Below are 13,642 nucleotides of genomic sequence, written 5' to 3' on the forward strand. Positions count from 1 at the left end.
TACTTAATTCTCCTGGGGAATACCATCAAAGTTGCTATATAAAAACTTTGGTATATCAGACCTACATTCCTTACTGCTTCCTGTTTTATTTCTGTTAGTTGTTTTTTTCATTTGTTTTGTTTTGTTTTTTAAATGTTAGTGCAAACAATTTTTTAACAGGTACCAGAAAAAAAGGAGGAAAAAAAAAAAAAAAAAGATTAATATTCAGGCACAGTTTGGAGTAATACTTTTTTTTTCCAGGGAAATTTGCAAGGAAATGTGGAAACAAAAATACTCTTTGGCAAGAAGCCAGCTAATAAAAGAACTTTAGCTGTGGAAAAGCATGATAACTTCAGAACATAACATAACAAAAGCTCTGATAAACATCCTGACTGCAACACTCCCAGAAAAAATTCCCTTCTGCATAGTGACTACTGTTGCTGTGTGATAATCTTCTCTTGCATGTCCCTGTGAAAAACTAGTACTCCTGGCTTTTTTTGCTTTTGATCACTGATCTTCTGTCTCAGTGGAAGTTAGCCTTTGACTTCAACAGAAGCTGGGTCAAGATCCAGAACAAACAGTGACAAAGACTGCTATTTTGAGTTGTATAAACTGGTGAAAAATACATGTTTAAGTGTAAGGAAAGGGGACGGTTAAATGAATTCATTTAATAGCGGGGAAGATTCTTTACCTGGGACACCAAACAGTACATTCTGAATCGATATTATAGGCCCATATTTCTCACACTATATCTAAGCATAAGCATACAAATAAAGATAGTTGGTCCAACTTGGCAAACTTGTCTGTTGTTTTAGTGGACAAGCCAAGGATTGACTAGACACTAGATCAGAGCTGGCAAAAGTCCTTGTGGTTGTATTAGATTGATTTATGCTGACTGAAGATCTAGCAATACATCGTCCTCTAATAAAGTAAGCCATACAAGAGGCAATGTGCTAAAACTTTTGACAGTTTTGTCTGCACTGAATCTATATTACTAACAGAAGACTTCAGAATTAATTCTGGCAACATTCAAAAACATCTACTTGCAAAACATTTGGAGTCAAGCCATTCTGGCAGTAGATACTTGGAGCAGATTTGAAAGGTATTGTCCATGGCAATCTTTTATTGAGAAAAAAAGATTTCTTGCCAAGAAGTCTGCACAAAAATTCTACACTATAGACCAGCAGAAATGCAAGTCCTTTTCATTAGGTATAAACCCTGTTTTAACAATTAGGTGTAAAAAGAAAAGAACTTCCAAACTAGCATTACAATAAGTGCAAAGAATTGCTACTGATTCCTATGTATAAGTTCAGTGAGATTATTTCTAATGTAAATTTAACTTACACCTAAAGCTGATCCCAAAATAGTTTAGCTCTTCATCCATCATAAAAATATTGTATAATGTCAATGGAAGTGTTGCTTCACACAGAGTTACTCTTCTGACACATCTAAGCAGAAACGTCTGTTATTGTAAATAACATTAGTATAATTGTGTTAATGTAAATCATAGCATGTGGCTCTAGAATTTGTTAATACTAAAATCCCAACAGCAGTGATTCAGCCAAAAGTTTCAAATATGAAATCAAACAAGTAGGAAGAAAAATAGCAGATAGCCAAACATGTGCAGGTGTCTTTGCAAATATGCAGGTGTCTTTGTTTTCCATCTCTCTTTAAACTGTTTCATTATCAGGAAATCTCTGCTGCTGGTTGTTTGGTTTCACAATTTTTAAATTTTACTTAATATGAGATTTTTTTCATATAAATTCTTCTGTCTGATTTGGCCTTCTTTTTATGGGACACCTGTTCTTAACGTCATTTCTTTAATATATGAAAAGAAAAATGGAACCAGTTCTTTTCACAGGATGGTGTTGTTTTTTTTTTTGTTTTGTTTTGTTTTGTTTTATTTGATTCTTTGTTTCTAATTAACTATTTACTGTATTCACATATTCACATGTTGATTTTTTTTTTTTGATGTCACAAAAAGTAGCAGACATACAATATTTAAAATATATGGTTCAGATCACCAGCAGGTACAGACTTTACTTCACTGAAAATATTGACATTAAGAATCCTTTTGCAATGTTACTTTGGTTCTACAGTCCTTGTGTCCAAGAACTCAGAACTGGATTTTTCTGCTCATTTCCCTCCTGCTGGATGAGATGCATCAGGGAGACGGGAAAGCAGGGATGAGCAGGGACATTCCTGAATGAAGCTGTCTGCACAAGCAAAAGCATCTGATTCTCAGTGACTGTTATGCCAAGCCTCACATTAGACTGAATAATGGAGCTTTAACTGGTGATTCTCCAAATATTATTCCTATTTATGCTGCTACTATGCACACAACTACTGTTTTCACAGAATAGCATTTTACCTATTCAGTTGACTCCATGCAAGGTGCATGGACCTGTTCTTGATTTGGGATAGACTATTTTATCTTCTGCAGAAATGTTTTTCAGGCAACAAATGTTTGTGTTTATAAGGTTATCCATGGATGGATAGCATTAATAGATCACCATAGTAAATTAGTCTTAATCAAATTCCTGATGAAATAATAGGAAGTCAAATGCCTTACAGGAGAAAAAAAATGTTAGGACATTAAAAATCCTATTGAAGAACAACTTCATTATCCATTGACTTCTGTGGAATTATCATATTACTTCTATTGCATCTTTATGTTATTAAAAAGCTTATTGCCACACTTCATAATTTCCCAACTCTGAGATTTTGTGTTTTTAAAAATCTCCAGAAATATTTATTGAGAAATTTATGGGTACACTCCTGATCCACAGACTGTTTTAGTGAATGGAAGTAGTCCCAGTAACATCAACGTGCATCAGGTCATATATTTGTTGCAAATCATTAGAAAATATATCATATATCAATGGGAAATATTACATTATATGACCTATTCAGGAAAATAATAGGGAAATCTGCCTAATCTATGTTAATAATCATACAGTGTAATCATTCAATGAATACAAAGGAGTATAAAACATTTTTTTACAAGACTGTTATGAAACATTCACAGGAACAGCCAAACCTCTCATGTATTCTCTCAGACTAGTACACTGGCAAATACCACTCAATATTCAGGGTATTCTTTGGTTTCGATTAGTCACATGGACAATTAAAACTTCCACACTTTCAGTCTGAGGCCAAGCAAGGCTTCACTGGAAACCTTTAGCTGCCAGATTAGCAGTCCCAGAACTTTCACAAATTTTTCTTGCATCCTTCTGCAATAAAATCAGTGCCAAGGTTAACTGTCAGATATTTGTAAAGAGCAGTAAATCTCACAGTGAGAAAGGTATTTCCCATTTTTAGTTTAAAAAAAAAAAAAAAGGAGAGAGAAAGAAGACCATCCAGTTGGAATATGTGTGAGGGGGAAAGACAAACTGCTTTGAAGCTGGAGCCTTTTTCAAGACTGAACATTTTGAGCCTTTGCACCAAAAAAACATTTGCAAAGAATTAATGTCTGAATGGGAGCTAGCAGTTCAGCAGCCATTATGGAGTAAATTACAGATTGCAGTCTGAGACTTTCCAGGGCACAGCCAGTTTTATATATTAAGCATTCAAACCTATTAACTTAATTTCTCCTCGTCTGCCTATGACTATAGCTTACAGTTAGTTTGTATTTTCTTCTGGGTGGTTGTTCTGGTTTTTCCAAATATCTAAATAAGATTCCTTCAGGAGTGTTTTTTGGCCAACATCACTCCTGTTCTTTTATATGGAGCACTTCCAATTTGGATTGCTTATGATATTTTCTTATTGCAAGCTAGAATCAGTCAGAAACACCTGCAATTCTTTCAGCATCTTGGTATTTATAGGGCAGGATCTGATATTTACACTGAAAAAGCTGTAATCCTGCTGGTTCTGTAGAAGAATAAAACAACAAAAATGTGGGCAGTACCATTTTTAGCAGGATAACAATGTAATGGAAACAGACAAAATCTTGAGGATTCAGATTCCTCCGCAGAGCAAAATAAGCAGAAAAAATATATTATTTTTTTCTACACATCCATTGTTTCCCAATCCAAGGGATGAGATGGAGTATCCTATTCTCTTCCAGCTATAGTGATGGAGCTGTTAGAAAAGTTCTTCTACTTACCTTAATTTGGCAAATTCCCCAAACAACGCTTTACTTTCTTCCCTAGAAACTGTTTCAATTTTTATACAGCCTGTGACTCCTACCCTAGGTTAGAAAACATCCATGTTATATGAACTTAGGTAATAACTATGGTGATAGAGCACACATGTTCACACTTATCTTCTTATTACCTGTTGCAATGGGCTACCATAAAAAAAAAAATACCAAATTGTGCGTAAGATTTCATTCAGATTCCTCTCTGTACAGTCAACCATTGTTTACAGCTACAAAAAAAAAAAAAAACAAAAAAACAAAAAAACCCCAAAACTTTCTTTAACTGTTTTCACACATCTTTTAGGATACAGATAGCACAAATGAAAAAAAAAAATAAATGTGAATATTTCTACATCAGTAGCACTTAACAGCAGTGCTCATAGATCAAAAATAGGGAAGCAGAAAAAAAATGAAATATATATAGATATATATGCTATGTGACAATACAACTGTCATGAAGTCAACAAAGAGTTGTGGTGGTTTTACTCGGGTGGGCGGCTGAGCTCCACTGCAACCGCTCTCTCACTCCCCCTCCTCAAAGAGGAACGGGGAGAAAATACGATGAAAAGGGCTCAAGGGTTGAGATAAGGACGAGGAGATCGCACAGTAATTATCGTGATGGGCAAAACAGACTCAGCATAGGGAGACAGTAAGATTTATTACCTATTACTAACAAGCTAGAGAAGTGAGAAACAAAGGAAAGAAACCAAAAGCACCTTCCCCATCATCCACCCTCTTCCACCTCCTCCCCCCGAGCGGCGCAGGGGAACGGGGGAATGGGGGTTATGGTCAGTCTATAGCGCTTCTTCGCCGCCGCTCCTTCTCGGTCACTCTCGTCCCCTGTGCTGTGGGGTCCCTCCCACGGGATGCAGTCCTTGCTGAACTGATCCGGCGTGGGCTGCCCACAGGCAGCAGCTCTTCAAGAACTGCTCCAGATACGGGTCCGTACCACGGGGTCCATCCCTCAGGAGCAAACTGCTCCAACCTGGATCCCCCACGGGCAGCAGCTCCTGCCAGGTCACCTGCTCCTGCGTGGTCTCCTCTCCACAGGCTACAGGTCCCGCCCGGAATCTGCTCCGGCAGGGGTCTTCCACAGGCTGCAGCCTCCGTCGGTGCAGGTCCAGCTGCTCCACCGTGGTCTCCTCCACGGGCTGCAGCGTGCAACCCTGCTCCACCGTGGTACTCCACGGGCTGCAGGGGGACAACCTGCTTCACCATGGTCCTCACCACAGGCCGCAGGGGACTTCTGCTCCGGCGCCTGGAGCACCTCTCCCCCTCCTTCTTCACTGACCTTGGCGCCTGCAGGGCTGTTCCTCACTCCTCTCACTCTCCCAGCTGCTGTGTGGCGCAGCGTTTGTTTTTTTTCCCCTGTCTTAAATATGCTCTCACAGAGGTGCAAAACAACATCACTTATTGGCTCAGCTCTGGTCAGCAGTGGGGCCCTTACCTAACATGGGGCAGCTTCTAGGTCCTTCTCACAGAAGCCACCCCTATGGCCCCCTGCTACCAAAACCGTGCCACGTAAACCCACTACACTGTAATGGAAACAGGGCTGAGCTCTACACCGAATATTAAGGAAGCCCAAATAATTAAAGAGACATATTAATCTTCCCTAAACATGTAAACTGGAAACAAGAAAATCGCTTTCTAAACTCAGTTTCATGGTAAATACCAGTAGAACATCAACAGTGATCTGGGCTCTGTTTTCTTCCCTACCTGCAGACAGAATAGATATGAAATGGAATAATTGATTCAGTGAAATCAACCTAATCAGTGATTGGAATGTTAAAATTAGTGCTATATAACCTATATAGGAAACATTGGCAAAATTAATAGTTTTCACCTAAAATAGGCTTAAAGATTTAAGGATCTATGCCTTAGACAGTAGAGTACAAGCTGGACTATTACTTGTGTTTTGAAAATTTCCAACTTATTCTACAAAATAGAGTGAGTTCTGTAAACATCTGCTTAATGAATAAAGAAAATTAATTCATTATATGAGGAAATCAATATGAATGATGTGAAAATGTGAACGGCCAGGACTTAACCATCCTTGGAATTTCAGAATATGTTACACAGCAGTTCCCTCATTCAGTGACTATATTCTCAACAAGGTGAAATCTCATTTTGAGAGATAAAGAGGAATTGGTTATATAAATAAAAATTAATGGTAGTATAAGTACAAGAAATAAGTTTGATTACCCTTGCTACATTAAGCACAATGAAGTCTGAGGAGGCAATATAGGTAATTAGTGCCTTGAAAGGAGACATTCCCCAAAGTTGAAAAGGATTATGAGCTGGTAGAAGGAATTAGAAATTTTAGCAGGCAAATCATATTATAATTGGGAATAAATTATGAACATTTTGCTCTATGCCTGGAAAATCATAATCCTAAAAGCAAGAAAGAAATCAGAAATCTGACTAAAAAAAAAAAAAAAAAAGAGAGAGAGAGAAAAACATTATAGTATATAAAAATTAAAACTGTAACAGTCTATTATTTTGTAGAAATGATACATCCTTAAAATGATACAGAAAAGGTAAAAAGTGATGGTCAGTATTTTTTGAATTTAGAAGGAAGCACAGTAATGCCTCAGAATGGACAGGCAAAATGCCATCAGAATGATAGTTCTAAAAGTACTGTCCCATCCTTTGTCTCAGAATTTTAAAATCAAATGAGATCAATCAGCATCTATTTTGCCAGTGATTTATCCAGAAAAAAAAAAAAAGGTGCAATTTTCATATTTCCCCTCAACCATCTTCTTCATCCTTTTGTGCTATTTTTCTCCTATGAATACTTGAATACTTTAATTTTGCATACAGCTCATCTTTGCTATCTGTGTCTCAGGTGTCATCCTCAGTGTCTAAAGCAAAAGGATTTTTACTGCATCTGCTTCAACAAATAAAGCAGTGACACGGAAAATTCCTGGGGACTAGAAGTTGAATGTGTTGAATTCTGAGAAAAAAAAAAAAAAAATCCCTGGCACCATTTCTCCCTAGGCCAACAATTGCTCTACCAAACAACTTTGAGGCATGGACTGAGAGTGCAGGACAGGGACTGGTCTCAAGGGATGGTCACCCAAAGTGGTTTGGTGACTAAGATGAAAATGGTTCTTTCCCATGCCCTACTGCTGAAGGATAGTTCCAGGCACACAGCTTCTTAATAAATGCATAGCCTTTTGTGTCAGGTCAAATAAAGACAAATTCAGAATTAATTCCTCAGATCCAGAGCCAATGTCCTATCATATTTTTAACCATGACTTTTAACTGTTCCCAGGCCAAAGTCATTTTATTTGACTATTTTCAAGCTATGCCTTGGGTTTAATTATCCTGATACTCTACTACTATAAGACCCAGTTTTCTGCCCACCTTTCCATATCAGGATCAGAGGGCCTTGAATGTTTTTCAGTCATTTTAATTTTTTTTTTTCCTGCATGACTTTGTTTAGCACTGCAAAGCAAATCTAACAGCTTCCTAAAGGAGAATATGGAAAAACCTTGAAATGTGTATGTTTCATACTGTCTTTCAAACTTAGAATGGTGTAGACTGATGATTTCCTGATGATGATTCCCATTTAATGACAGTTGTGTTGGTATGGAATGAACATTTCAGGAATGATGGCACAGCCTACCTGAATACCTTCAAATATAATATTTGTGAACCTGTCTAAAATCAGTGCCTAAGTTCCTTGCTTTGACTACGAAACCTCCCTACACCAGTAAAGGAAAGCCTTTCTGCCCAGCAAAAGCACCTTCTGCAGCTCCAGTGACATACCCAAAGCCCACCTGTACCCTAAGACTCAGAGTAATTCAGAAGTCTGTCTGCCTTTAAAAGTACACAGGGCGAGGATGCATCTGATCCTTCTTTCTCTTGATAAGGCCACACAACTGCATTCAGCGTATACTCTTATCTTTGGCCTAACAGATTAAAATGACTAGAGCACTCAAGAACCAAAGAAGAAATCTGAGTTCTTGGGTCCATTTTGTTCAAAAGAGAAACCTTTAAACACACAAACATGGAATAGCTGGGTGGAAGCTCCTTGCCTACCATTCCCTTTTGAAGGCAAAATGCTGAACACTGAAATATGCTGGAGTTTGTGCTGGAGCTTGTGCCAGAGCTAAGAAGATGGCACCACTTTCCTATGCTGTTGCTCAACTAGGCAGGTGAGACAAAGCAGAGACAGAGATCTGGTGCCTGCTTGCAAGAAAGTTTTATTTGTTTTATTAGTCGTCTAAGATAAAACATGTACACCTTCCAGGAAACATATGTTGAAAACTGAAATCAACCCAGCACCGGCCTCTCAGCAGGATTGAGGTGCCTGTGCCCTACTGGTTTTCACACAAAGCAGCTTGTATACTGAAGTGTGCAGTGGATTTTATGTGAAATGAGGAATGTTTTCCTCCACGTTCAATGTCCAATGAGGGGAGTTCAATATCTTTGCATTGAAACCAGTGCACCCCACTTTAAGAATTAGTGCTTTAACCACAAGGGTATCATACAAGAAAAAAAGTGCTATTGGTGTCTGTTGAAACAGACAAAAGCAATCCTCTGCTCAGAACAGCCCCTCTGCACATGAATGTAAAACGTCTGAGAAGTGTCATGTGAGCTTCCAAGCTAAATTAAGATGTGACAAATTAATATTGGTGCGCAAAATCTTAGGACATCTTGAAGTTAAAATTGAAAGTTTCCTTTCTGAAACTTAGAAAAGATTTGGGATTTCAAATTCTAAGTTAAGAAGGGAGACCTTAGGAGTACATCTGTACTACTAAGATAAAAATATTCAGGAGCTGCATTTGGCACTGAGGCAACCCGGCATGAAACAGCCCGTGTCGTTAATAATAAATGGTCTTACCACTCCAAAGCAGGGTAGCTTCATCCAAACTGCCTTTCTGGAATGATTCTAGTACTGTTTAATTTACTGCTGTAGATGTTTTAGGTGGAATGGATCTCATCCAAAATTAGCACAGTTCCATATCTGAAACAATCTTCAAAAAAGTACTGTATTTTACCAGCTGTTTTTCTTCTCTGTTTTCATCCAGAAAAGCATACACTACTGATACATTTGATTAGTGGAGCCCATGCTTCTTAACTGGTTCTAGGATTATATTTGTTAGAATGGGAAAGATTTATATTACTCACTACACATTTTTTCCAATATTTTTTGTACAGAAGCAGTAATCTTAAAACACATACAATCTTCTATTAACCCGGACCTTCATTTGCAGCTGTTATTGCTGCAAGTGGGAGTTGGATATGAGAATTAAAAACAAGCTATTTCCTTTGGGGACTGATGCTAATACTTCTGTTTAACAACACTGAGTCATCACATTTACTCTAATACTATTCACGTACCGTGTGCTAAACACAGAAACCCAGATCTTCCTTTCTTTCTAGCCCACAATTTTAGCAGAATTTCTCTCTGCTTTTTATTTTGTTTCCAGTGCATTAATTCTATCAACTTGAATTTACTCTGTTTTGTGAAATATTCCCATATGTTTTATGGGCTGTGAAGAGCAAATATATTTTGACAGGATTCAGACATGACATTACTGAAGCCAAATCACTTAGCAGTTTTCCAAAAACTATTGTACCTGTGTATGAATAATGAAATTGTCCAGAGGATAGAAAACATTTGGAGAAGTTTTCTTTGATATATAAGTCAGCATCTAACTGCTGGAGGAGAAGGAACTTCCCCACAGGTAATATGTGCCTCTTACTCCAAGTTGAAACATTTGCTTCCAGACATATTGGCCTGAAAGAAACGCATACCTTTATGAAAATAATTTACATATTTTTGTTCCTTTCATCATTATTAACAGTCTTCACAAATGTTTAAATTATTCATAGTTTTAACGTAGTAAATTTGCCCATGTCATACCCACTGCTTACTACTGCCTTTCATCATAAATGTTTGCACAAATGAATACGTATGAAAAAAAAAAAAAGTAGAAAACAAGTGGGTGTACGCATTCAAGTCAGGAAGTCAATTATAAGAAATGAATTTAGCCAACAGGGGAAAAAAAAAATAAATAAATCCAGTCGTGCGAATTTTGCAAGTCAAGCAACAGTGGCTGACTTTAGGTTTCTCTGGTTTACTGCCAAATGAAAAAGAGTCAAATAGTAAAATATCCAGTCCTGTCCCTGAGTTACACAACTAATTTTTAATGACATTTTTACTACTTTCCTCAGAACTCAGTATTTCCTCAGTTCTGTAAATATTTTTTTAATTTTTTTTTTCTATTGAACAGACTGTGCTTATTCATAGGATCTCTGAGGGCTTTTTCTCCCCTTACACCACTATCCAATACAAAGCCGTTGATTCAAAAGTCAATATGCATTAAAAAAAAAGTTTTTGAAGTTAGAGAAAATTCAGCCTTTTACTTGAGTGAGAAATAGAAAAAGGAATGGAAATTTTAACTTTAGATCTATATAAATATGAAGGAAAGTTACAAATCCACTTGGTGTATGGACTTAATTGTGTGTGATCATTCAAAATGTATGGAGAACCCATTGAAGCTCAAATACTAAAAATTTCCAGGAAAACTGGAATCCCACTGTATGTTTTCTCTGAGAGGTCTTACAGCAAGATTGGACGCATGCACATGATTAATGACAATGACCTGCCAAGAGAATCCACACCACCATGATCCAAAAATGCAAGCAGAAAGGATAGCAAAGCTACAAAACAGCCTGTGAAAAAAAGTCTGAAGAAAGGCAGAAGTGAATAGGGAGCCAGCAAATTAGCTGTCAGGCTGTAGAAAACAAGACAGGAAAAGGAGTAGCTCAACAGGAGACAGAACGTTCAAGGGCTCAAGCTGTCATAATAGAACAGCTGGAACAGAAGAACCTTTTCCTATGGTGGCTATTTCTTCACATTTCTATTTTATGCTGGGATCTTGGGAGAAAAAACAGACTCCATTTGTGCTTTCCCTTTTCTTTGTTCATAAATTCATTGGAATATGGGAACTCAAATGGTGTGAATGACATTTAAGACAAAGAAAATAGGAGAAGTTACTTCAGAGGAGAGCTTTCTAACATGATCTAGCAAGCTAACCATGTCTTGTCTGACTGTGAACATGCACAGTTGTCACCTAGTTTTGAATATCTATTGTAACTGACAGCAGTTAGAACAAGAGCTCTCCTGACAGGAAACAGACAAAGATGTCCAAAGCTTTGAACACTGCTCTGGGAGAAACATATTTTGTTCCCAATTCTGCATGTGAACTGCTGTTCTTTCTCTATTTCTGTCAAGCTTCTCAATTCATGGCTGACAATAATAGTGTCATATAAGAAATAAATACACCATAAACTTTATAAGCAGCCTTGATTTTAAAAGTATATATATATATTCATTTTAATTAAGGGTGAATTAAGTGAATTTCGGTTGTTGCCATGGACATATTTTTTTTTCTCAGTTAAAAAAAGCAAACAGATTCAGTTACTGGTGCCTCCCACCCTTCTCTTATTTTCTTCTGTCCATCTGTATCCTAATTAAAAATGATGTGAAAATGAAAGCAATATTAAATGAAAAAACAATATTGCTTTGGTTTGAGAACATGCATATTGTTTAGAATCTGATAATTTTGGTTGGTAGGTAATCCTGGAGGCCATCTAGTCCATCCGCTTCCAGGTTGCTTAGGACCTGAGTTTTGACAGCTTCAAGGATGAAGATGCCCACAGCCTTTCTGGGCAATTCCTCCAGTGCTCGGCCACTGTCACAGTGAAAACTTCATATTCATATACAGCTGGAATTTACCTTGCTCTAACTTGTAGCTGTTGCTTCCTTTCATTGACTGTATCTAAAATGAATTTAAAACTCTTTTTCCCCTTCAGGTGGTTGAGAACCACAATTAGATAGTTACCCTTTTCCTTTTCTTCACTGGGATGGACAAGCCCTACTCTCTTAGCCTCTTATACTTTATGTGCTCTGGAGCACTTTCTACCTTGGTGAATGTCTGTTGGACTTGCTCCTTTTTGTTAATATTTCTTGCCTTGCTAATATCAAACAAAACAGCATCCACTGCAGTGAAGAGAAGTAATTTTTGTGCCAGATGAGCCTCAGCAATTTTTCTGCAGCACCATGGATCCAGGCCTCTGGCAAGCAGTGAAGCTCCCAAGAGAGCTCCCAGGCCTCGTCAGCAGATAGGTGCTGCCATTCCCCGCAGAATGCAGCCTCTGACCGCCAACACCCATTGCTTCCCTTTTGCAACACAAGTTGTACCCTCAAACCAGGCATGGCCAGCCTCCCCCTGGTAGTCTGGAACATTTTTTTATGGAAGAAGAATTCTCACTGGCCTGTAATAAAACATTGTTTCTATGAGCTCCATTCTTTCCCTTGAAAAAAAAAAAAAATCCTTCAGTTTTAAGGGATGTGACAATAAGGTTTGAAAACAGGTAAAGGTAATTTATTTTTGAGCAGAGTGAAACAAAAGGAAATACAGTGATCAGTTAAGCTTTAAGTTAATCTCCTTATATGACCCTTGCACATGCCAGACACTTAAATACTACTGTCCAATCTGGGGATGTTCTGAAGGTACTGATCAGGAGTAAAATACTTCCATAATGAGTGTAAAGAACTGGGTGAATGCATTGGATTTATGGGGCTAGGGCTTGGTAGCAGGGGGGCTGCAGGGGTAGCCTCTGTGAGGAGAGCCCAGCAGCTGCTCCATGTCAGATCAGAGCCAGCTCCAGCCGGCTCCAAAAAGGGACCTGCTGCTGGCCAGAGCCGAGGCAGGGAGAGGCGCTGGTTGTGCCTCTGGGAGAGCAGATTGAAGAAAGGGGAGGGAAAAACACTCCTGCACAACAGCAGCTGGGAGAGAGGAGTGAGAAGTGTGAGAGAGCCAGCCCTGCAGACCCTAGGGTCAGTGCAGAAGGAGGGCAGGAGGTGCTCCAGGCACGCAGCAGAAGTTCCCTGAGGCCTGTGGAGAGGCCCCTGGTGGAGCAGGCTGTCCCCCTGCAGCCCATGGGTCCCACATGGAGCAGATCTCCACGCTGCAGCCCGTGGAGGAGCCCCCGGTGGAGCAGGTGGATGTGGCCTGGAGGAGGCTGCGGCCCATGGAGAGCCCCCCCAGGAGCAGGCCCCGGGCCGGAGCTGCAGCCCGTGGAGAGGAGCCCACGCAGGAGCAGGGGGTCTGGGGGGAGCTGCCGCCCGTGGGGGACCCGTGCTGGAGCAGTTTGCTCCTGGGGGATGGACCCCGTGGTACGGAGCCATATGGGAGCAGTCCTTGAAGAGCTGCTGCCTGTGGGCAGCTCCTGCAGGCTCAGTTTGGGAAGAACGGCATCCCGTGGGAGGGACCCCATGTGGAGCAGGGGCAGGGAGTGACCGTGAAGGAGCAGCGTTAGGGACTGACTGCAGCCCCCATTCCCCATTCTCCTGTACTATTCTGGGGGAGGAGGTAGAAAAGGGTCGATGGGGGGGAAGGTGTTTTTCATTTGCTTTTAGTTTTTCACTGTGCTAGTCTGCTAATAACGGGCAATAAATTATATTAGTCCCTCTACGCTGAGTCTGTTTTGCCCATCATGGTAGCT

The sequence above is a fragment of the Anser cygnoides genome, chromosome 3 (assembly GCF_040182565.1).
Source record: "Anser cygnoides isolate HZ-2024a breed goose chromosome 3, Taihu_goose_T2T_genome, whole genome shotgun sequence".
Taxonomy (NCBI): domain Eukaryota; kingdom Metazoa; phylum Chordata; class Aves; order Anseriformes; family Anatidae; genus Anser; species Anser cygnoides.